Source organism: Mesoplodon mirus (assembly GCF_964341445.2).
Source record: "Mesoplodon mirus genome assembly, chromosome: 14".
Lineage (NCBI taxonomy): Eukaryota > Metazoa > Chordata > Mammalia > Artiodactyla > Ziphiidae > Mesoplodon > Mesoplodon mirus.
Genome location: NC_138990.1, coordinates 23,928,005 through 23,954,121, shown reverse-complemented (window position 1 = coordinate 23,954,121; position 26,117 = coordinate 23,928,005). Strand labels below are relative to the sequence as shown.

At 47.9% G+C, this 26,117-nt stretch overlaps 1 protein-coding gene across 5 annotated transcripts in view; it reads right to left on the bottom strand.

The window, feature by feature from the left end:
• Positions 1-26,117, bottom strand: part of LIMS1 (LIM zinc finger domain containing 1) — a 101,142-nt gene that overhangs the window by 63,975 nt on the left and 11,050 nt on the right. The window contains exon 1 of one of the 5 annotated variants that reach the window (XM_082643096.1): positions 1,768-1,999. The exons of the other annotated variants lie outside the window; for them this stretch is intronic. The gene's annotated coding sequence lies outside the window, so the exon portion shown is untranslated. Of the gene's footprint in view, positions 1-1,767; positions 2,000-26,117 lie in introns of those variants that run through there. 5 annotated transcript variants of the gene reach the window in all.

Here is a 26,117-nt window from a genome sequence, read left to right as displayed (position 1 = left end):
TAGTGTCCCCAGGACCTAGCGCAGCGCTCAGCATGGAGCAGATGAGTCACTGTCACCTGGATGACGGAATCGGTGACACCACGTTTCATGTGCCACCACCTCCCAGTCTGCCCCAGGGCAGAGGGGGCCCAGGACAGAGGGGGTCCAGGACAGGGCACAGAGCAAACATGCCCTCGTGAACCAGCTGTCACTCTGGGAGAGGGAGGCAATGGAGGGTTCTGAACAGAGAAGCCAACCTGACCTGCAAACCTTCCTCCTGCTGTCCCGCCAAGCCCCCTTGAAGAGCCCCCTTCCCACTGCCTGTGAGTGTGAAACACACTCATTCTCCACAGCCCATCACCCACCACCCAGCGCCACTCCCGAGGATTAGCGCTCCCCCTCTCACCCCCGACGTAACCACACTCATGACGGTCTGATTGTGTTTGTTCTCTGCTGCGTTTTTACACCAAGTGTGTGTGTTCATCCAGAGTGTTTTTATCCTATCAGCCATGCACAGTGCCTCTGGCTGCAAACTAAAGTATGCACCCTTTTTATTAACTGAAAGGCCAAATGGAAGTGATCAGTCATCACCCTCTTTTTAACTTTTCCTTTCTTGTCCCTGAAAAAGATAATTCTCTTCTCCTGATCACTATAACTATTCCATATTTCATGATTATGTATGCTTCTATTATATATATATACAGATACATAAATACACCCCACCCTGTACCACAGGACTACTCCTCTCAAGGTTATCATGTTCCTGAAGATTAGCTGTAAAATAAATGTTTTCATAAATACATTTAAGTCTCTCAGGAAATTCACTGCATAGGGCAAATCATGTGTAAGGCATGAGATCCTTTTGGGGTGAATAATCTCCTCCTGATAAACGTTTTACAAATGCAGACTTGGCGCATTAAGTTTTCTCTAAAATGTCCTCCCAGTTTTTAAACAGCTGCCGGTTAATGAGTAACAGCAGCTCCCCCACTAGTTATGCTGCTTTTTTCTCACCACGGTAAGACCAAAGTTCACAGTGTTAAACAGACCCTAGACAGAATCTGAGTTAAAAATATTTCATGTAGGGCTTCCCTGCTGGCGCAGTGGTTGAGAGTCCGCCTGCCGATGCAGGGGACACGGGTTCGTGCCCCGTTCTGGGAAGATCCCACATGCCGCGGAGCGGCTGGGCCCGTGAGCCATGGCCGCTGAGCCTGCGCGTCCGGAGCCTGTGCTCCGCAACGGGAGAGGCCACAACAGTGAGAGGCCCGCGTACCGCAAAAAATATATATATATATTTCATGTAATAAAATGCCAAAAAGCATCCCTGAGGTCTTTGATAGAAAAAGTCTCTGCAGGACCATAAAGTCTATGGCACTGAACGTTATCAAGGTTGTTAATATTTTCTCTGCAAACATAGAGTATAACCTCCCCTTCTCACCCACCCTTGCTGTGAAACCCATAAAACATATAGCTGCTTTTACACACATTCGACAATACACACCCACAGGAAGTAACGACCACATCGCTGCCCTTTGCAGCAAGAAGCAGACATTAGCATGGCCAAAGGCTACTAGGAGGCCATTCTGCTACTGTACTTGCAAGTTTAGACCAATGTCTTTGAGGTTTGCTTTCAAATGACTGAGAAGGACAGGTCAGGAGGGAAACAAACCCAGAAACACAACAGAAGCCCGTGACTGGCTGCTCTGGGCGGTCACCTCCACTTCTCTGGAGGCCACTGCCCATCTTCTCCCCTGCATGTGCATGGCCACACCTCTGCAAAGAGGTCCTTACCTGCTGCCTCCAGACTCAGGAATGGGGGACTCCTCTCTGTGCGTCTGCCCTTACTCCCTTCATTTATCAGGGCTCTGGAAGCTGGGTTCCCATCACAGCGAGTTATCTTTAAAGCTCCTGTTTCCTACACTGCATAGAACTTCCTCATCTCAACTCTGTGTCTGTTGCCCCGAACTATATTTAAGCTGATGAAGCCACATGGAGGGTTCTTCCTGCACGCAGTTGAGCCATGTGACAGTGTTACACGATAACCCCGCAGCCCTGAAGCAAGACAACACCCTCAATGTCACAACTCACATCCTGTTGGCTTGTTTTACATACTTTACTAAGTCAAGAAGTTCATCCACAAACTTACTGAAAGCACTTGTAATATGCAGGAAAATATTGAGGAAAATAAATAACAACTGGTCAGCACGCAAGGAGCTGAACCCCTTTGGGTCTTGACGACACCTTCACATGTGAACTGACCGAGCATCTCTAAAGCCTTCTCTGGCACATCAGGTCAAGCAGCTGGTCTTTATTCATCTTCTCGGTGACGTGGCCCAACCCAGAGCCGGGCGGCCGTCCTCTGTCAGGCCGAGCGGTGGAAACAGCTCCTTCTGTCCTGGCTGACTCACAGTCAGGGCCACCTCATGCCAAGTTTCCACAGAAGAATAAAGGGGTCTTTGCTGGAGATGCAGGAAGAACTCGGGAGCCACTAGGTCAACATTTCTGCAAGAACACGGCATCCCCACCCGGATTCACCGAGAACACAAGGCCGGTCCTTAACCGCCTCCTTTACTACAGAGCAGATTCCTGGGTTACAGGCCCTGAGGCTAATCTTTGAAAACAAGAAAACAACCCATGGCCTCTGCTTGTCCTCCAGCATGGCAGGCCCCTCGAAGGGCATCTGACCTCAGGGGGTCTGGCACCTAGTAGGCAAGCCAGGGCAGAGAAAGTTCTGAGATTCGGGGCTCAGCCCTGAGCTTCACCCTGACCCTCAGGACTGGTGGAGATTTCTCACACGATACACGCACAGTAAACTTGCAGCAAGAATCTTCCTCTGGGGGCTTCCCTGGTGGCGCAGTGGTTAAGAATCCGCCTGCCAATACAGGGGACACGGGTTCAAGCCCTGGTCCTGGAAGATGCCACGCACCGCAACCAAGAGTAGTCCCCGCTCGCCGCAACTAGAGAAAGCCCGTGAGCAGCAACGAAGACCCAACGCAGCCAAAAATAAAATATAAAATCAATCAATCAATCAATCTTAAAAAAAAAAAGGGGAGAATCTTCCTCTGGCCTTGATTTTTACTCCCTTTCAGGAAGCGGGCAGTGCAGGCCAGTCTGTGGGGAGAAACAGGCCCTCACCCCCAATTCCTGCCCCAGACACAAACCCTGGGAAGCAGCCACGATCTCTCTCAGGAGAAGGAGAACAGAATGGAAGTCTCAGGAGCTGCAGCCCCGGGATGTGGAATTCTCCCTAAGAATGTAGCTCATGCTACTGCAGTTAACACCCAAGAGGGGAATGCTGACTTCTTGGCCCCATTCTTGACTGATCACGGGCACCGCAGAGGACACCCACAGGGTGTGTGGGCAGGGTGTCCAGACGGCCACCTGGAGCCCCTCCTCCTTTCCAGATGGTTCTCTAAGGGCATCCCAGTCGTTCTCCAACTCTCTGCCGTCGGAAACACCTCTTATTAAGGTCCCAGTCACCTTTTAAAAGATAAAACCAGGAGGCTGTTCTCAATCCTTCCCTCATGTTTGACTTTATAAACTAGGCTCTCCAGCAAGTTCCCAACTCAATTCCCTCAGCCTCCAGACGGCCCCGCCCGCATCAGGGTCACCTGTCACTGTCTCCTGCAGGACCCCTTCCGCTCCTGCCTTTAGGAGGGAGAAGCCCCCATCCTGGCTCCACTGTCTCCCCATGACCCCCCTCCTCACGGCTCCACCACCTCCTCTGTGCCAGCAACGCCAGCCAGACCCCCCCAACTTCACGGTCAGGCACCAAACTGTCTGCGGGCTACTTCTACGGGACATCCTCCCCAGTAACTCAAGGATTAAATGAAACTGCCCGCGCGGCACCTGCACCTTCTGGGCGAGCCTCCTGTGGCCCGGCCATGCGCTCCAGCCACTAGCCGGTGAGCTCCCGGCCACCCGTGCCTTCCTGTCCTCAGACCCCCCGCTTCTGCTCAGTCTGGCTCCTGAGCAGTTTTCCCATTTCTTCTCTCCCACCTCACCGTTGTTGGAGCCCAGCCCAGCCCAGGCCCCCTGCTGCCCACCTGGCCTGCGGTTCCCGGGTGCCTGGCCAGTGCCCGTGATCAACCCCCAGAGACCCAGCCAGCAAGGACTGCCCCAGGCAGAAGGTCCCTAACCAACTGGCTCCGCTCAGCGTGGAAGCTCACCTGCAGCCCCTGACCCACCCCATCCCCGTCCTCTTCTCTGGACACTCCCGCCACTCAGGCAGTGCAGCCCGGCAGCTGCACACGCGTGCGCACACACGCTCACACACGTGTGCTCACACACGCGCACGCGTGCACACGCACAGACACACACAGGCACACAGTGCGGGGAGCTGCAGCGCACACTGGCCTCTCGGCCCGGAAGACCCTCCTCACGTGCCCTCACCAACATCCCTGCACACGGAGGGGGCACCGGGTTTGCAGGACCTCGACCCTCGTGTTTCTGCTGCACGGCTTCCTTTCCTGCGCTCCGTGGGGCTGGACTCCCGCCCGTCCAGGCCCCGGGCCCATGCCTGGCACACACTGGGCACTTGGCAAAGTTCAACGAAACCGAGCCTGTAGGAGGGGTGGCGGTTTGAACCTCTCAGATGAGGACGGTGGTGCAGGCGGAGGTTCCAGACTCCTTACGGCCCCCAGGGAGAAGCATCAGAAGACAGCCGCGGAGGTCAGAGCACAGCCGCCACGTGAAAGCCTGGTTCTCAAGAACAGGACGCCTCTCAGAGCGGGGACGGGGCTGTCGCCCTGGAGCTGGACAGGGGCTGCGCGCAAGTGGTGCCTGGTACACCCGCAGGTGGACAGCGAGCAGGGAGGCCCAGCCGAGGCCCAGCATCCTCCACCAGGTGGAGCTTCTGCTCCGTGTCACCCCTGCCTCAGGCTGGGTGCCTGGTAACGGGACCGTCTTCTCTGTCCGTCTGCGGCCAAGCTTCTGTTTTCCCTCGCAGGCCTCACACAGACAGAAAGCAGTCAGGTTAAATGCCTTCCATGGGGTACCCCCTGAGTGCACATGGATCTGGTTTATAACGCGTTCCATGTCCTTGCATGTCTTTCCCTCTCTGCCTTTTAAAAACTCTGGAGTAATTTCACCCAACTTGTTTTACTCAGTCTATCAAGTGCTACTGAACTGCTCCATCTTTAAATACTCTTCTTAATCCTGACTATGAAACACATTTATAACCCCCCAAATTTGTCATATTCATCCCTATATATAAGCTTTCCCTGAGGTCTCTGCTCTATTTCACTGCAAAAAATATTAGTTTACTTTACAAGCCATCTCTCATTTAAAAACAAACAAAACAGAACAAAACAAAAACCTTTCCAGTAGATTGTAATCAATGTCTTAAAGGCTTTGAGCTCCTAAATAGGATAAAAAAGAAATTAATACCACTTATGAGAGTAAAGACTAAAGTAAAATCCCAAGCAAACTTTGTGCTTCACTCAATTTACAAATCTCAGGGCATTCCTAGAAAACTTAGTGTTAATTAAAACTGTGTAAAAGTACTCTGTGATCATTCTAAGATAAAAGTGTGTGCTATGCTCAGAGAATTATAAAAACGTTTTTCCCCTTTTTGTTTTAACTTGAACCACAGTCCTGTGGATGCGAACTGTGTGACATCCAGCATCCCTGACCTTATCCTGCATCCCCGGCCCCATCCAGCATCCCCAATCCCATCCAGCAACCCTGGCCCTAGCCAACTCCATATCTACATGCCCCAAACCATCAAGGTAACAAAAAATGCCCACAAGTTCCCAGTGGCTCCTTAGGGAACAGCTCTAGCCCCACTGAGAACTACTGACCCGGAGGATTTCTGAGGCCATCAAGCTACCTAACGGCAAAAGCGCTGATTGAGTATCTGAGGGACCCTCTGTCGCAGGCCTCCCCTCCCCACCAAGCCCCCTGCTCTGCCTGCTCCTCCCCCACCGAGTGCAGACAAACGTCACACTGGCCTCGGTTCAGTCCCTCTGTCTCCTGAGGCAGATGTCCTTTCAGTGTTACCCTGCAATTTCTCCTGTCCTGTTGGCACCTCTTTGGGGCTGGGTTTGGCTACAGATTCAAGAATGTTGTATCCCACATTATCCAAGTAGCCCCCCTGACTCTCAGAAAGACTAAACAACCTGGTGACTCAGATTGACTTCTGGACAGTCATTACAGATCAAAACATAAAATTCTTTAGAGGAAAGAGAGCCTAAGAGGAAAAGGGAGCACAGGAGGGCGCAGCTGCACTGCCCCGCCCCGCCCACAGGTCAGCATCCTGTCCAGACCCTCAGCCCCACGATGGCAGGACCATGAGGCCGCAGCGGAACAAAGGCCCCGACAAACTCCCCGGAGAGAAGGGGAGAGCTGAGGACATCGGGATGGCTACAAGGCCGGGAACGGAGAGGGAGCCATGCTGGGTGGGCATGAGTGGGGAGCCAGGCCTGGCCTCACAGGCATCGGGGCCAAGCTTGCTGCCTTCTGTTGCCCACTGTTTGAAGAAAGGTTAGTTCCCGTTTTTAAGCATATCCTATGTTTGCAAATGTATAAAAAAAAAAAAGGGAGGCATGGGGGTGGGTGGGGGAGGAATGAGGCGGCAAAGCCCAGAGGATCTGGGGGCAATAAAAACACTGCATGAGACCATAGCGGTGGATGCACGTCATTACACATGTCTCAAAACCCACAGAATGGACAACACCAAGAGTGAACCCTAACGTAAACTAGGGACTATGATCTGTCAATGTAGGTTCATCAATTATAATAAATGCACCATCTGGGGGGGATGTTGATAATGGGGGAGGCTGGGCGGGGGGGCAGGGGGTGTATGGGAAATCTCTGCACCTGCCCCTCAACTTTGCTGTGACCCTAAAACTACACTAAAAAATAAAGCCTTTAAGAAAAATTAGCAAGGCTGTAAAAACCGAATGATACCCAAGTAGTCCCCAACTCAAGCATCAAAAATTTGAAGCCAATTCTGTTTACAGTTTTGCAATTTCCACAGGAGCCATATAATAAATTTCATTAATAAAATCATGACCAACACACAAAAGCTTGCTCAAGTCCAAACTGTAGCTGAAAAGGGAGACAGCATAGCAGCAATCCAGGGATGATCACCTCGGACAAATTACGTCACACTCCTCGTCTGTAAAACAGGTATGGGAATACCCGCCATGGGAATTTCATGTGGTGTTCAAGTTCAAGTGAGAAAGTTACACCCGACAGTCATGAGGGACAACCCCCCTGAACCCAATCTGGGGCCGAGTGACAGGCGGAGGGGAGTCCAAGGTTCAGCAGCCTGGACCACGGGTACAGGGTCTGTGTGGAAAGGGGGTCCTGGGCAGTGGGAGACGGGCCAGAGGGAAAAGAGCCCCCAGCCAGGGCGCCTGTCAACGCAGAAGAGAGGCATCTGCTAAGTACGGGTCGTGGTGAGCAGGGAGCACCTTACACAGCCCTGCACTGCCAAGTGCTCACGCAAGGGCAACAGCAAAAGGTTTCCAGAGCTTTAATCATCTGTTCTCCTGTGAAAAGTCTTTCCCTGATGTTATCTAGCTTTCTATGGCCCCTAGAGAAATTTCATCCACTTAAAAATGGAAATTCAACCACAAAATTCATGTATTTTCTACCCTAGGAAAAAGATATTCAAAGCCTTGGAAAATATCCAGACCTAATCAAAAGCAAAGTCCACAAAGAGAGCAGACTTTCAACCTAATTCCTTGACACACGTAAACTGCACTCCCAAATGGATTTCCACTGTATTTGGATTCAGGCGTCTTTTAAACCAGGAGCATGGAGACTGAATAAAGACTTTAAAGCATGATAAAAAAAGCCAAATTTAAATTCAAACCCAGATCAGCCATCTACTACCTGGGAGAAAGGTCTTTAACTTCACTGAGCTCCTCAAAACCCTCCGGGAGCCTCACCATCACTGCTGGCTTTGATGGTGGGGATGGCGGTGGGGGGGGGGGGCCTCTCCTCTGCCCCTTCGTATCTTTGCTCAGAGGTCATGGCGGTGAGACCTTCCCCAACCTCCCACCCCAGACCTTCCTCTAACTTACGTCTCTACCCGTCACTTACCACCATCTAATGCGTCTCATTTGTTTGGTTATGATCTCTCCCCACAACAAAGACATAAGCCCCCTGAGTATGGGGAGTTTCATCTGCTCTACTTCCTGCTGTATCCCCAGAGACTGGGACATATCCGGCCCAGAGTGAGGTTTCAGACATATTTAACTGAATATGTGAATTCAAGTGAATTAATTCACCCCTCTGCTGAGAATCAGACACTGTGATCAAGCAGAATTTTATTCCAGAGATGTAAGGATGGTTCAATATCAGGAAATCAATCAATGTGATACAGCATATTAACAAAATGAAGAATAAAAATCATATGACCATCTCAATAGATGCAGGGAAAGCCTTTGAGAAAATTCAGCATCTATTCATGAAAAAAAACCTCTCAACAAAGTGGGTACGGAGGGAACATACCTCAACATAATAAAGGCTGTACGTGACAATCCCATAGCTAACATCATAAAAATAAAAATGTTTTGCACACTGACCGGCACACAGTAAGTACTCAACTATTGTTAGTTTCCTTTCAGTTCCCAAGTCAAGATAATTGGCCAACAGCTGCTGAACACTCCAAGTGGGAAACTCTAAAAGCATGGTCAAAAGATCACTCTACCCAGTAAAACAAACAGGAAAAGCAGAGTTGTCTATCACAGTACTACTCAGTGTAGCTGTGACTATGAGATTTTCTTTTCAACCTACAATGAGATCAGCGCAGAAATTGAGAACAGGTATAAAGTTACTAACTTGACAGAGAAATTTTACATCTTCCGAATCTAAAAAGAAAAAAATTGAGATTTGTACTCATATGATTTATTTTCACTTCATTCTTCTAGTAACCCATTTTTATTGTCTTTTACAGAAGCATCGGTAAACAATGGACCGGAATTTTTTTTTTTTTTAAAGAAAAGCCTCACTCTTCACTACAGTCTGGGGAGCACTGGTCACGCACACCTGCCGGGGCCTAGGAAGCAGCAGAGAACCAGCAAAGCTCGCTCGCATTGCCTGTGTGGAACTGCAGATCGGGCCGGGTTCTCGGTCAAGAGAGGGTAGACGAGGGGCGGGCGGAGACGTAGGCTCGGCCAGGAGCTGCCTCGGGGGTCCAGGCTGGTTCCAGAACATAAGAGAATTCCCTAAGACGATGTTCTCAGATTCTCCTATGACTGCAGTGGCAAAGGAATCAGAGGCCCAGGGGGAGAGGATGACAAAGGAGCACGAGGGGCCTTGGGGCTGATGGGCTGCACGGAACCACCCTGTTGGCAGAGATGACGTCACGAGGAAAAACTGACAGTGTGAAGCTCCGTACGCAGCTTACGTGCGCCAGTTACACCCCAGTACAGGGAAATTCCTGTAAGGCGAAGGAGAGACATAAGGCACGGAAGATGGATATGAAGTCAGGTCAGGATGAACAGGCTGCAGTTCCTCAAGTCCTCCGTCCCCAGCAGCTCTGACGGGCCACGCGCAGCACCGCCAGCGCGCAGACATGAGCTGCAGCGCACCCACTGCTCGTGTGTCTGTGTCTCATCACGGTTTTGCAACCGCTGCACTAAATTCACACTGTCCGGGAGAACTTCACCCTTTACCCACCTTTTCTAACAGGTAAGGGTCAGTGGTCCTTAACCTACAGGCAGGCTGTTGGTCGGATCTGGCCGAGCTCCCGAAGGACACATGACTCCGAGGGAGACCTTCCCCGTCGGCCACTTGCAGGACTGTCTCTGGGCTGCCTGCCCCTCCACCCCCGGAGCAGCTCCCCCAAATAAGGACTTGAGCCCACGCCTCTCTGTGTGTACCTTCTTATCATACAGGATTATGTGCTAAAATGCACAAAAACTAAAGAGCGAAAGCCTTCCAAGAAAGAGCAGGTGAAATGTTTGAGGTTCACTGTCTAAAACACTTATCACTCTCTTTTACCACCGGCTGGTGAGCGTTTACGGAATGTCACGTGAGGCTGCTTTGGTTCCTCCTGAATGCGACCCCAGAGGAAGGTATCACAGCGTCTCCACGGGACTGCACTGCCCACCTGGCGTCAGTCGTGTGGGGATGAGCGACTACATCCGTCCATGTCTATTTTCGGGGGTATCCACAGTGTTTGCAAACAGCTCCAAGAGAACATCCAGAATAGTGGAACAGGGATGAAACGTGGCTCAAAACATTTCTCAGTTACCATCCTCCCCGATGGGACCCACAGAAGTCCTGCTACTTCCACACAAGACGCAATGTGGTCGAGGACCTAGACCCATAAACTACATAATATTTCACCCCAGCCTTAAAAGACCTCTCTCTTCCTGCAGATAACTTCCAAAGAATATCTAAAAAGACCACCTTCTGTCTTCTCATTGTTATTACTGTTACTTACAAACATCTTGTCTTCTGTACCGCACTGTGACCTGAGGGGAGGATGCCTGACATTTAAATCCCTCACAATAAATAATACACACAGGGCTTCCCTGTTGGCGCGGTGGTTGAGAGTCTGCCTGCCGATGCAGGGGACACGGGTTCGTGCCCCGGTCCGGGAAGATCCCACATGCCGCGGAGCGGCTGGGCCCATGAGCCATGGCCGCTGAGCCTGTGCGTCTGGAGCCCGTGCTCCGCAACGGGAGAGGCCACAGCAGTGAGAGGCCCGTGTACAGCAAAAAATAATAATAATAATAATAATACACACATACACTTAACACTTACTGCAGAAACGAAAGGGGTAAAAACACTAATACGGTTTCCATAAGCCTATTTATAGCCCAGAGATTTTAGCAAGAGAATCAGACATTTGAAATGTTTAGCAACTTAGAGAAATGTTAGCACATTAGTAAAAAAACCATATATTTACATGTATGACACAAATGAGAGGGTTATACCTGTCCCCCAGTTAGCGGCGCAGAGTCCCCGTGGACCAGTTCTCCTGGAGCCCGTGTCTCTGGGCAGCCTGAGGCCAGCGCTTCAGCTGCAGGAGGAGTGGCTCTGTGCCCCCGACCCCCGCCGGGGCCACACAGCTGGGTGCCTCAGGGGGTCCCCTTTCCTCAGGGTCTGTGCCCAGGCCCTCCATGATGGTCACCACCCCGAGATGCTCACGCTCCAAGCCAGGCCGGTGCAGAACAGGGACACAATTCGGTGGAGGCATGGGCTCTGTTTCTCTCTTGCAAGTGCAGGGCCTTATGACTTTGCCAATAAAAAGGTCTCCTGCCCCCTCCACCAACCTGCCAGCACTTCTGGCTTCCAGAAACCCTGGGTTTCTGGAAAGTGGAACTCTTCAGGGCCAGAGAGAATATAGTATTACTGTCATGTCTTGACTTACTTCTCTCCACACAGACAAATATAAACAACACTTGAACTCTAAGTTGAGGCAGCAACTTCTCCATAACTCTTGTAAAGATGTCACACAGGCAAAGATTTACACATGCCTTTCTCCATGAATGCAGCAGTAATCGAGCTAAAAAATACTTGAGCTTTATTTTTTCCCCAAATAACTATCTCCCCCACTTATCACTCTCTCTCTCCTACCCTTAAAAAACAGCACGATGGGAAAAGAATCTCTCCAACACATAATGCTGGGAAAACTGGACCTCTATATGCAAAAGGAGGAAGTCAGACCCTTAACTTGAACTATATACGAATATTAACTCAAAGTGAATTAAAGACCTAAAAGTAAAACCCAAAACTATGGAACTCCTAGAAGAAAACATAGGAGAAAAGCTGCATGACGCTAGATTGGACAAGGATTCCTCAAATATGACACCAAAAGCACAGGCAAGAAAAGCAAAAATAGACAAATTTGACTATATCAAACTTAAAAACTTCTGTGCATCAAAGGATACAATCAACAGGGTTTAAAAGTCAACCTATGGAATGCGAGAATATATTTGCAAATCACATATGTGATAAAGGGCTAATCAGAATATATAAAGAACTACAACTTAACAACAACAAAAAATTACATAATCCAACTAAAAACTAGGCAAAGGACTTAGAATAGACACTTCTCCAAAAAAAGACATACAAATGGCCAACAGGCACATGAAAAGATGTTCAACATCTCTAATCATCATCGGGGAAATGCAAATCAGAACCATCATGAAGTACCACTTCACAGCCACTAGGATGGCTACTACAAAACAAAACAAAACAGAAAATGACAAGCGTTGGTGGGGATGTACAGAAGCTGGCAGCCTTGTGCGTTGTTGGTGGGATTGTAAAATGTGCAACTGCTATGGAAAAATGTACAGCAGTTCCTCAAAAAATTAAAATACAGAACTACCAAATGATCCAGCAATCCCACTTCTAGGTGTGTATCCAGGAGAACTGAAAGCAGGGTCTCAAAGGGATATTTGACGTCCCATGTTCACAGCAGCATTATTCACAATAGCCAAGAGGTGAAAGCAACACAAACATCTATGGACAGATGATGGATAAATAAAATGTCGCCTATCCCTTCAGGGAACACCAGGCAGCCTTACAAAGGAAGGAAACTCTGACACGTGCTTCAAAATGGATGAATTCTGAGGACACTATGCTCAGTGAAATAAGTTTGTCACCAAAGGACAAATATTGTATGATTTTGCTTACGTGAGGTAAAGAAGTGCTAAAGTAGTGAGATCCATAGACAGAGAAAGCAGAAGCAGGACTGCCAGGGACTGGGGGGTGAGGGAAACGGGAGGTGCTGTTTAATGGGTACAGTTTCAGTTCCACGGGATGAAAATGTGGAACTGGAGATCTGATTCACAACAACGTAAATATACTTAACACTACTGAACTGTACACTTAAAATGGTTACGATAGTAAATTTTACATGTTTTTATCGCAATTTTAGAAAACCCACGACATATTTGAAACAGCACGAGTCAGAGCGTTACAGACCCACGTTTGCGTCCCGTCAGCCCTGCCACTCACTGGGTGGCCCGGGGTAAGCTGCTGTCTGAGTGCCAGCCTCCTCATCTCTATAAATGAGGATATAAATAATATATATCCTAAGACGCTGATCTGAAGCTTAGAGAAGAACGGCTGACACAGAAGACATGCGCGGTGATCGTACCTCCGGGACTGCACCCCTGCATCACACCATCAAGGCAGCCTCCACCCCCCAAGGAAAGGCTCGCTCTGGGAGATTCGCCAGGAATCCACATCCAACCCTCACAGGAAGGAAAGTCGGCAGGACTGTAATCCCCACTTTGCCGAAGAGGAAAGTGAAGCACTTACTTTGGGGCCTGACCTGCCCCAGCCCCAAAGTAAGTGACGGAGCCCCGACAAACCCTAAAACACTCACTTTCCTTCACAGACAGGAGACGGAGCTGGCAGTGAGAGAATAAAAGTGACAGCGTGGAAACAAAAGGGGCCTAACATGGGAAACAGGCCATAAGGACAGTGTCCCAAAGGTCAGTTAAATGATCAGACAGGATTAAAGAAGATACCTTTTCCATTTACAAACTACGTTTCCGAACATTGGTTGAAAGGCCATCTAATCTCAGGCCTACCTTTACACAAGGTCAGGCCCCCCGCAGACACTCATTTCAAGGCAGTTTTAACTCCACCTCATGATGCAGTTTATTTTATTTTATTTTTTTGGCTGCACCATGCGGCTTTCGGGAGCTTAGCTCCCCAACCCGGGACTGAACTTGGGGGCGGTGTGAGCACCGAGTCCAAACCACTGCACCGCCAGGGAATTCCCATGGCTAAATCAATGTACTTTCTTACTTCTTACCCCAACTAAGATGGAAAAGAGCCCGTTAACACCCAGGCTGAGCTGGAAGGAGCATTTCAGAGGTCAGTCCAGTGTGGAGCAGCCCTGGGCGTAGACAGATCAGGCTAGAGAGAGCTCAACGCCCCAGCCCTGCACACACCTCCTGAAGCTCCGCCCCTCCCTTCCTGAGACCCAGCAACAGCAGCCCTCAGACAGACCGGATGCACTGTCACCCACGCCTCCTCCTGGGAAGGAGGTCAGGGGTCAGGGACAGGAGGTCACAGCCATTGACAGGGAGGCACCGCCCCGGAGAGCGCCCCTCAGGGCGATGGAGTGGGCCCTGCAGCCAGCTGTGGACAAGAGTGGCGGCTGATGAAAGCTTCTGGGCGGGGGGCCTGGCTGGTGAGCCACAGGAACGCAGGCGGGGCACCGACGGCTGTCAGCCACTGCGAAGACCTGGGCTGCTCTACGGCCAGGGGACACCCAGGGAGGCCTCTGAGCCAGAGGCCAGGAAGGCGCTCAGGGTTTACCGAGATCGCTCTGGCTGCTGTCTGAGCAGGCGGGCGGGGAGCCAGGAGGAGGAAGGGGACAGTCAGGGGTCGGCTCCCACAGGCCAGGTGCGAGGTGACTGCGACCTCATCAGACCCCCTCATTTATTCCCTGGGGCCCGCCGTGAACCCGAACGCCCACCTCCTGCTGGGGCAGGGAGTGAAGAGGCCAGGACCGTCCAGGTGGGAAGCCCACGGCACTGGGGGAGGGGAGGGAGGGGCTCCATCACTCACTGCGGGGGATCCCCAGCGCCTAGGGCGGGCCCTGGGATAAAGGTGTGCAGAATAAACGACCTGCAGATAATGGCTCTCAAGGCTGATTTAGTGCCAAACCAGTTATAAATGTTTGCCTGTTTGTTTAAACGTTGACCAACTCACTGAAAACATCGTAACACACACAGCTCACAAGCGGGTGCTGAAGGGGACTCCAGATCTCCCACCAACCGTACCACAGAGTAAGTTCCACTCCACAGAGGTTGTATTTGAGGGTGGAGGGTAATAGGCTGTTTTAAAAGGTCAAGACAAAATTATTTTAAGTGTGCAGACTGGGATACCTCTTCAGAGGTTAGAGTGTCACCACACCCCTTCATAATCCCGCAGTCATTTCCAATGGAATACAAACCAATACTGTGCTGCAAAATAAAAGTAACAGTTTGGGAAGTTATTAATAGTCGATTATAAGATGACAATTAGAAAGTTTTATTTTCTTACTCAAACACAGCCAATTAGAATCAACTCATATTTACAGACTAAGAAACCAAAAGAAGCTTCTTCGATGCCATGCAGCAAGCTACCTGAGGACAACACACTTTGGTTCTTTTCAGACACTTTAACACTGCTAAGGACATTTAGAAACTCTCAGGATCAATGCCCACGTTGTCCAGACGGGCATCCGGAACAGCTGGGAGCATCACAGGTCTCCACCTGCATAGCCTCTGGACAGCTGTCACCTGCAGGCTCTGAGCCGAGGCTGGTCTGCATGGGTGTGGATGTCAATCCACACAGAACAGCTTCTAGGAGGAGATGTGAGCTCAACCGCCCCCGAGGGTGGGACCCAAGTGCTGCGTCACGCACCCTGGCGGGGCCGCTGCGCTGCTGCTTCCTGACCGTTCAACGTGTTCTTAAAAGTTTTCTCACAGCTGATGTCAAAGGATGTTTGCCTCCAATACATTCTGCAGACTAAGCCAATTTGACTAAGTCACATTAAAAAAAAGAGAGAGAAATGCCAGAACAACAGGCATTGAGCATTATAAAAACATGAGCAAGCTCTGCTGGGCTGTTAGAACGGAGCCTACAATCCAAGGAAGGGAAGGGTAAACACTTGTACATCTGTGATTACCTGCCAGGAGACATCAGGGACGCTGCAGCAAGAATGCCCACAATGACCTTCCTCTTGCTCCTGAACCTGCAATGTCTCGGGTGTCTAACACTCCAAGGTCATTTCTCTTTGCTGGAAAGCGTTAACATCTAACGGTCCAAGGTCATCTCTCTTTGCTGGAAAGTGTTAATAGAGCAGTAAGATCTTGTATTTTACATCTTTATTTCATTAGACATTCAACCCTTTGTTTTTCCTGCATCATAAAGATGCCATGTTTACTGGAAGAAATAAATCAATTCTTTCTCAAACACACACACAAAGTTGGGTACCTTGACATCGAAAATCTCATGAAGCATTTTACACTTCAAACTTTGAAACTTTAACTTACAGAAACTGCCTATTCTCTCATTTTGATTAAAGAGGTTAATATATACGAATCTGACAGTATGTCCAGCGTGTTATAAAAAAGTCAGTTCATGAGTCCCGTGTTAAAACTGTTAAGTCCTTGCAATCAACGAAAAAATACGGTCCCAAGAAGAAAGGCATAGGTTCACCTTGTAATCTGTTTCTAAATATAAATAACTCATTAAAAAAAATTTATTTATTTATTTATTTATATTATACTTTTGGCTGCCTTGGGTCTTTGTTGCGGTGCGTGGGCTTCTCATTGCTGTGGCTTCTGTTGTTGCGGAGCACGGGCTCTGGGCGTATGGGCTTCAGTAGCTGCAGCACACGGGCTCAGTAGCTGTGTCTTGTGGGCTCTAGAGCGCAGGCTCAGTAGTTGTGGCACATGGGCTTAGTTGCTCCGCGGCCTGTGGGATCTTCCCGGACCAGGGCTCGAACCCTTGTCCCCTGCATTGGCAGGTGGATTCTTAACCACTGTACCACCAGGGAAGTCACAACAACTCATTTTTAAAAAGACTCAAGTTTTTAACACTTTGGCGATTCCTCAAAAAGTTAAACACAGAATTACCATATGACCCAGCAATTCCACTCCTAAGTATATAGTCAAAAGAATTCAAAGCAGGGACTCAAACAGACATTTGCACACCCATGTTCACAGCAGCATTACTCACAAAAGCCAAAAAGTGGAAGCAACCCACGTGTCCAAAACAGGTAAATGGATAAACAAAATGAGATCCATACATACAATGGAATGTAGTTCAGCTATAGAAGGAAGGAAATCCTGACACCTGCTACGACGTGACGAGCCTGGAGGACATTGTGCTCAGTGACATAAGCCAGACACTAAAAGACAGATCCTGTGGGACTCCACTTACACGAATTCTCCAGAGTCATCAGATTCGTACAGACAGAAAGTAGGACGGAGCCCCCAGTGGCGAGAGGCAGGGGCACAGGAGTTAGCATTTAACAGGGACAGGGTTTGTTTGGGATGATAAAAAAGTTCTGGAAATAGTGGTGATGGCTGCACACGTTTGGGGGTTTTTTTAGTTGTAGTATAGTTGACATATAACATTATTTTCGATTCAGGTTTACAACATAACGGTTTGACATTCGTCTACACTGAGAATTGATCTCCACAATAAATCTAGTTACCATCCATCACCATACAAAGTTACAAAGTTTTCTTTCTTGTGATGAGGACTTTCAAGATCGACTCTCTTAGCAGCGTTCAAATACACAGAACACCATTATTAACTATAGTCACCATGGGACGTATGTATTTCCTAAGTGCAAGTCTGTACCTTTTGACCCCCTTCACCCACTTTGCCCACCCCCGCTCCCCACTTCTGGCAACCACCAATCTGTTCTCTGTATCCGTGAGTTTCGTTTTGTTTGATGGTTTGTTTTTTGTTTTTTTTAGATTCCACGTTAAGTGAGATCATTTGTCTTTCTGTGTGACTTATTTCACTTAGCATGACACCCTCCAGATCCATCCTTGTTGCTGCAAATGACATTATTTCATTCTTTTTATGGCTGAGTAATATTCCACTGCATACATACCACATCTTCTTTATCCATCCATCCGTCGATGGACACTTAGGTTGTTGGTGCCCTTTCTTCTCAGCTTAAAGAAGTCCCTTTAACATTTCCTACAAGGTCATGACACCATCTAGATCCATCCTTGTTGCTGCAAATGACATTATTTCATTCTTTTTTATGGCTGAGTAATATTCCACTGCATACACACCACAACTTCTTTATCCATTCATCTGTCGATGGACACTTAGGTTGTCGGTGCCCTTTCTTCTCAGCTTAAAGAAGTCCCTTTAACATTTCCTACAAGGTCAGTGTAGTGCTGATGAACTCCTTCAGCTCTTGCGTCTGGAAAACTCTTTATCTCTCCCACAAATCCAAATGATAACCGAGCTGAGTAAAGAATTCTTGCTTGGAAGGTCTTTCCTTTCATCACTTCAAATACGTCAAGCCACTCCCTTCTGGCCTGTAAGGTTTCTGCTGAAAAAATCTGACGAACTTAACAGTTCTGAACTGTACACTTAAAAGTGGTTAAATGGTAAATTTTACATTATGTATGTTTTAGCACCATAAGGAAAAAACAAAAGCAATTAGAAATGAGAACTAAACTGGGGAAAAAAAGGAGTCCAGTTTTCAAAGCGTTTTCACCTCCACCATTTCATTATTATTCTTTCCATTTTACAAATGAAAAACTGAGGTCCAAACACCACATCAGGGCAAAGCACGGATCAGCTCCCCAGCCAGCGGGCTCTGCAGCCCAGGGCTCGCCCCCTCTCTGGACAGCCTTCTCGTTCTTCTTACTCCCCCTCTCTCCACCAACCTTCAACTGAACAATTTAATGATCATCCGGGGGTAAAAGCATTATTCATAAGACTAAGAGAAAAACCTGTGACCATCTGCAAAAGTAGGTATTTTACAGAGGATGGGCACATACAACACCTTGTGTGTCCAGCACCCATTTCCACGTCTGGATGCATTAGGATGCTTTCAGCTGCAAGGAACAAAAACACCCAAAGTCAAACTGGTGTACACTATGAGAAATTTATCACACATAATTGGGAGATCAGGGTTGGGAGAGACCCAGGCCCAGGACAGATCAGAAGCTCACAAATCCAGGTTCCTTCCATCCTCAGTTCTGACAGCTTCGTGCCAGATTTGTCTCAAGGCTGATCCCTTCATGGTCGCAGGATGGCTGCCAGGGGGGAACGAGGACTACCATTTAATCATCTGCAGGTTCATTACTACCATTATTACAAAGGGCACTGAGAAAACAAAAAACAAAAAACAAAAAAAACAAACAAAAAAGAAAAACACAGGGAATGGATGCTGCTAGGCAAGCAACAATGCCCACTCTGCAGTGTCTCAAACTTTTATAGGTCCATGAATCCCCCAAGGATCTCATTCAGTGGGTCAGGGCGGGGTTAGGTCATAGGTGATGCTGAGGCTGCTGCCCCCCCGCCCCAGCATCTGACAGCCTCGTCTTGTATCTGTCAGGCTGGCTGCCGGGGCGCTTGGGAGCTCACCATGCAGCTCTCCCTCGGCTGCACAAAACACACAATGGTGACAAATCAACCATAAACTCCAGCCCTAACGCAGATACCAGAGCTGCCCCGAGCGAAAGACATCAACACCATATCAACCCAGCACCCCCTGGAGTCTGTGGCTTGGAAACATTTCTTAGTGAGAACTGTTCCTTCGAATACTGTTTACTGTATGAACTAGTCCCTCCCAAGGTTCAGGCCGCTGAAGGCCCCCCCCGCCAACCTTCTCTGGCATCCTGCTGCACCTCTACTCGGTCCCAGGCTGCAGACTTTGCTCTCCTGTCTCTCTGGGTCTCTCTCTTTAACATACAGGAAAATCCTTCAAAAGGAATAAGTCTCAGCTGTGTCTGCAGACCCCACTGGGCACCTGGTGCTCAGATTAACAGTGCCTGAATCACCTTTGTTTTTAAAAGGATGGACCACAACCAGGCAGAAAACATTTGTTTTCCCTGATCCACCCCCGTTTCTAGTGCTGACGCCTCGGTTCTCCTTCTGTGAGACCAAGTGAGGAAGCCCTGCTCCCCCGGGTGGACACCTGCCCACTGAGGCCAGGCCGACCCGCTGCTCCCGACACCAGGATCCTGAGCCCAATGACACAGCGGGTAAAAAAGCCAGAAAGGACTCATCCCAAGAAAGGCAATCTGAAGACAGGGTGACTAATACCCCGGTTCTTTCCAGGACATGAATAATTAGTTTTCCTCTTATCTACAATTTCACAACCTTTCCAATAACCCCCTTTCTTGACTTAGGTTAGCCAGAGCTGCTTTCTGTTGTCTGTAACCGAAAGAGCCCAGTGGACAGACAGAATGACTGCGGAGAACCACGCACTTCCCTGCACAGCAGGACGGGTCACTCAGCTTCAGAGACGACCCAGAGCCCTTCACCTGACAAGGGGACGGGGTCCATCAGCACATGTACTCCGTGCCCCTTTGCAAACATGGAGCGATTCCTTCTGTGTTTTATGGCCAACAAAGAGGGCACTTCAGACATCAACGAACGGTACTTTCCCAAAGGAAAGCCCCAAACTGGAAGGGTCCACACTGCACGGCTGACACAGCTACAAACAAGGCACAAGTCCTGCCACGAGGGCTCACCTCACACACTCTAGAAACGGAACTGTCTTCCTCAAACGTGCAAAGGAAAATGACCAGAGAAAGAAGCAAGCCACAGAAAAAGATACACGGGTTCCCCTAAGACCAGAGACGCACCCTTCCCAAGAACCATAACAAGAAGAACGCGCCAGGAGCTGTGAATTCATGGTCAGTGGACATAATGGGCGTTGATCACATCCTAACTCACCGCATGAGGCCAGTGCTACCCTGACACCAAAAACCAGACACAAAATAAGAAAACTATAGAACACAGCGATTATGAACTCAGACTCAAAAATCCTTAAAAAAAAAAAAAAAAACCCAAAAACAAAAAAATGAAAACCTAAGGAAACCTAAAAAATAAAACATTGCAAACATCTAAAAAGGATTTTACACCGCGATCAAGTGGAATTTACCCTAGGAATGCAAGTTTGGTTTAATATCCAAAAATCAATCAATGTAATATACCATATTTACAGCCTAAAGGACAAAAACCAAAATCCCCGATTCTATCAACGGGCGTAGAAAAAGGATTTCAGCAGCCTTTCATGATAAAAAACGCTCCAAAAACTAGGAATAAAAGAGATATACTTAATGGTCAAAAGATGAATGCTTTCTCCAAAAGATCAGAAACAAGACAAGGAAGCCACTTCTAGTCATCCTTGTACTGGTGGGTCTACACATACAGTGGATTATTACTGAGCCTTAAAAAGGAAAGAAATTCCGACACAGGCTACAAAATGGATGAACCTTGAGGACACTGTGTCGAGTGAAATAAGCCAGACACAAAGGGACAAATCCTGTGTGATATCCACTGAGACAGAAAGTCGATGGTGGGGCAGGGGCTGGGGGAGGGGACGGGGAGCTGATGCTTAGTGGGGACAGAGGTTCAGTTTTACAAGATGAAAGTTCTGGAGACGGATGGTGGGGACATTATGAATGTATTTAATACCACCGAACGGTGCTCTCAAAAATGGTTAATTTTACACTCCAGGTGGATAGTGTCAGAATTGAATTAAAATGTAGGACAAACTGTAGTATAGATAATGCTGCCAAAATCTTTTCACATCAAATTCTCTTCACATTTACAATTACTTTCTTGGGTTTGATTTACAGAAGTGGATTTTCTGGATTACAAGTTATAAATCATTTCAGACTTGATACATACTGCCAAATTATTTTCCTAACAAATTTTACAAATATACCCTCATACCAGTGATATAAGATAATTATGTTTTTAATAAGATCTGCTAATATTGGAGGCAACTGATAATGTCTTATTTCTTTGATGAATCACTAATCACGCTGGGACATTTTTTGTACTTTTGTACATTAATTATATATCCTCTTTTGTTTCTCTTTTGTTGTAGTATCTCTGTTCATGTTCTTTCCCCTACACATGTACTAGGGTTTTCACATTCTGATCAACGCATAATACCAACATTTTCTATGTTGCTTTTGTTGCAAGTGTTTTTCCCAGTCTGTTTTTTGTTTGTAATTTTCAGAAATTTAATTTATTCTTATTCAAATGTCTTTCCTTTTGTAATTTGTTCCTAGAACTTCTAAATTTAAAAAGTACTTCTCATTCTAGGACTTTCCTGATTAGAATCCGCCTGCTGGAGCTTCCCTGGTGGAGCAGTGGTTAAGAGTCCGCCTGCCAATGCAGGAGACACGGGTTCGAGCGCTGGTCTGGAAAGATCCCACATGCCACAGAGCAACTAAGCCCATGCGCCACAACTACTGAGCCTGTGCTCTAGAGTCCGTGAGCCACAACTACTGAAGCCTGCACACCTAGAGCCCGTGCTCCCCGACAAGAGAAGCCACCGCAATGAGAAGCCCGCGCACCGCAACGAGGAGTAGCCCCCGCTCTCCTCAATTAGAGAAAAGCCCACGCGCAGCAACGAAGACCCAACGCAGCCAAAAATAAATTAATTTATTTTATAAATTATTTTATAAATTTAATTTAATATTATTTTATAAATTTAATTTATAAATTAAGAAGTACTTCTCATTCTGAGAAAGTTAATAAACATTTCTATTATATTTTAGCATTTATCTGGCTGAATTTTATAAGTAACTATTAAATATTATCCATCTGGAATTTCTTCTGATGTAATATAAGGCTATAAAGCTATAAACTGGTTTTCCCCCCCCAACTGCTAACAAATGATCTCACCATTTGTGGGACACTAATTGAATAATTTGCCTCTTTCCCCCTGAAAAACTCATTATCACAGAGCTTGTGTGATGACCTATGATGTATAAACAGCCAACACGGCTCATGTCCCCCCCACCACCACCACATTCTTCCCTGCAGTAACCAGCTTTCTGTTATTCTCGCCCCTTTATTCCTCCAAAGAAAGAAACGTCAGGATAATTCTATCAATTTTACCAGATGGCTCCCACCTGGAATTTTGATTAATGGTATTGAAGCTATATATTAATACGGAAAACTGAAGAAGTTCACAAGAAAAAATGTTCATGTTTGATCCAGAAGATTTCACCCATTCACCTGGAAGCCTCACTGGCGCAGAACGGCATCTTCCCGTGTCCGAGAACTGTTCCTGCTCTAATCCCGAGGGAGAGAAGAAGTACTGAAATGCTGCACAGAATTACTGAAATTACATGGAGTTGAAATAAGCCTTCAAATCTATTTTAATGCTGACTGAAGGCATCTTTATTAGCATTTACTCACGTGTTATTGTTATAACATTAACATTGTTAATGTTATACGGCAACATTTAAAGAGCTCTACCTCACTAGGCCAAACCCCATACATACCAAATAAAACATATGACACCATTATTTATTCCTTTGACAAGCACTTACTGAGTGCCTCCTGTGTGCTCTGCATTGTCACTTGGGCGTGGGATACACAGGTATCCCAAAAAGCATCAGCAGCTTTTTGTGGGACAATGTTGCATTCTTACAACTTAAGCCCTTTAATCAAAATTTATCTAACAAATCCAACCTCAAATTTTGACTTTCATCCCATTTGTTTAGCTAATCTCTAGCAATGCTTCCTCCTGGGAGGCATGATTAACCAAGACTGCGTAAAACAAAGCTTCATTTCTAAAAAGTTCCCAAGCCCTGTATCCTTGGCTTTCCCATCACTCACTTAATCTGTCTGCTGCAGCCTTCACGTTCCAGAAACTATCACCACAACTTCCTTCATAGAAAGCATCTAAATGACCAAACGTATTATCAGAAAGAGATGTGGGTGTTTCTTTATTTTAAAAATCAAAAGGGCTCAAGCTGGGAAAACGCTTCTTTTTAAGTCTGGTCTCACGGTCCTCAAATGACCTTTGTGGGAAAAAACAGACCTCTAAAATTTTGAGGAATCGCTGGGACTTTTTTGTCTGCTGTCAAATTCAATAGACAGCTATATAATAAAATTAAGCACCGCTTTCTAAACTTCACCGATGTCCTTTGTCATCACCAGTAACACGAGAGAGGGGAAAGCACCTGACAAAGGCTGGAAAGCCCAGTTCTAACACAGGGAAGCAGAAATCACGTAGCTTACATACGCATAAGTACCCACGCTAACACATTCTGTTAAAAGCACAAAGAAACTGCCTTAAACAGACATCTGCAGATGCCTTCTGCTTTGTGCAAATCTGGCAAATGCCCAAGAGACAAAAAGTGCTCTCATTTCCTGATGCGAGGAAGCCAGCATTTAAAAAAAAAAAGGACATTAAGTCCAGAACCACCATTAAATTATCTCAGACATTAGCCTGGCACCCACTTCAAAGTTACATCATTGTAATTCTGGTCTGTCTTATAAAACAGATAACCTAGTGTCCTATACATATATCTTTAAAAATTTTTTAAACATATTTTTTTCATCATCATCCTTAATCATGTAAATATACTCAATCACCCGAAACCGGCTAAGTGCTAACAGAACTTTCCAGATTCTAGTCGGAGCTGAAGCTCCTACTATCTTAGACTCATTTTTTTTTTTAATTTATTTATTCTTGGCTGCGTTGGGTCTTCGTTGTTGCACGCAGGCTTTCTCTAGTTGCGGCAAGCGGGAGCTACTCTTTGTTGCGTTGCGCGGCCTTTTCAGTGCAGTGGCTTCTCTTGTTGTGGAGCACGGGCTCTAGGCGCGCGGGCTTCAGTAGTTGTGGCACGGGGGTCAGTAATTGTGGCTCACAGGCTCTAGAGTGCAGACTCAGTAGTTGTGGCGCACGGGCTTAGTTGCTCTGCAGCATGATCTTACCGGACCAGGGCTCGAACCCGTGTCCCCAGCATTGGCAGGCGGACTCCTAACCACTGTGCTACCAGGGAAATAGACTCTTTTGAAAACAGAAAACTAGTCTCAGCCATGTTCCCTGTAAAGCCAAGGATCCTTGGCTTCTACAAAAACATCACTACCCACACTCCAAAAACAAAGGCTGCTCGTTTGGTGGATGAATTACTCCACCTCCAGATTCTAATGAAGACTACTCTCTCATCCCTGACACATGTCTCATGGTGACAAAATCTACACCGTGCTTCACAGAAAGAACAGTTCTGACAGCAATCCATTAGGACCCAAGGGAATTGGGGTATTCTAATGCGGGCAATGACCTTAAACTGTGATGTTTTGGACACCATTTTACCACACTCTCTCCGAAAGAGAAAATTTGAAAGTAGTGAATGAATATTTATTTTGTTGTAAAATTTCCCATTAGAATATCAGAAAGAGGCATTCAGCTCAAGCCTGAGGAGTCAGGCTCAATTTTAACCTATATTCAAACCTCTGAAAAATAAATCCAAGCTGCAAGGAAGGCATAAGCCAGACGCCAGAGGTCCCTTCTTTAATTATGGGCTCATTACTGATTAGCAGGGGTCGTTTTTACGTTTCTGCATCTGCCTCTGTGAGCCCAGTACTGACAGCACGACTGCCCTAGAGGGCGTCCAGGCACTCGAGGCAGCGGCTGCTGATCTCCCCATCACGTTCCAAAGATTCGAGAGAGACATCCTCGACTGACGTCACCACATCCCGCCCCTCCCCGGCTGTCCTCCGGTGGAGGCGGTGGAGGCGGCAGGACGCCAGCAATTCCCACAGAAGCCCCGCCCGCAGGGCCACCGCCTGGACCTGGACCTGGCCGGGGTCAACCTCCTGGGCAGGCTCAGGGGCTCATGAGCTACTGGAGGAGACCCACCCCCACCGAGGGAAGGCGCACGGCTCAGAGCACGGGTCTCGGCCCCAAGCGAGCCCTCTTGGAACAGGAGCACGACGATCGGGCACCACAACCACGTGCTCGTCCGAGTGCAGGGCTCCCGTGCAGCACGAGGCTCAGGGGGCAAGTGTGGGGCAGCAGCAGCCATGGACAGGGGCCTGGACCGAGTCACCTGACAGTGCGCACCATCTGTCACCTGGTTACACTGGGTTACCAAGTCGTCACGGAGGAAGAGGAAGCTTCTCTTCTCAAAAGCGCGGCAGCTAAGACAGGAAATGCCTTCAACTGCAGCATCACGACATCAGCCGAACCCTAAGGAGTTAACCATCTGGGTGGGAAGTACGCAAAACGCGGCCCCCAGGCCTGTGAGCTCAGAGTTCTCATGTGTTCACCCGTGTTCAGGAAACCTCCTCTCCTCCCTCTTTCCTGACAACCAGCATGGAGGGTGCGTGATGTGCGGGGCCCCATTCGTTCTGGATGTCTCACACGTGGAAACTGGTCTAACTCCGTGACCAGCACGTGAGACCAGCGCTATTCCCTTTGCTCCGCACCCGAGGCAGAGGCGAGCCGGGCCACCCCCAGCGGGTGAGCGCAAAGCTGGGGTCTGAGCACAGGCTCTTTCCCATGGTAACATCTGATCGCACAGCTCTTTTCATCCCCGTAACATGGAGCTGGCCGGGGTACAGGAGCGCCAATGGGCCGGTGCTCCAGCTGGAAAAACCAACATCCCTGGAATCAAGTCACCAGAATTCAAGCTCCAGCTCCTTCCTGGGTCAGCTTCCTATCCTGACCGCATCTTTCAAATTCCCAAATCTCCGATTCT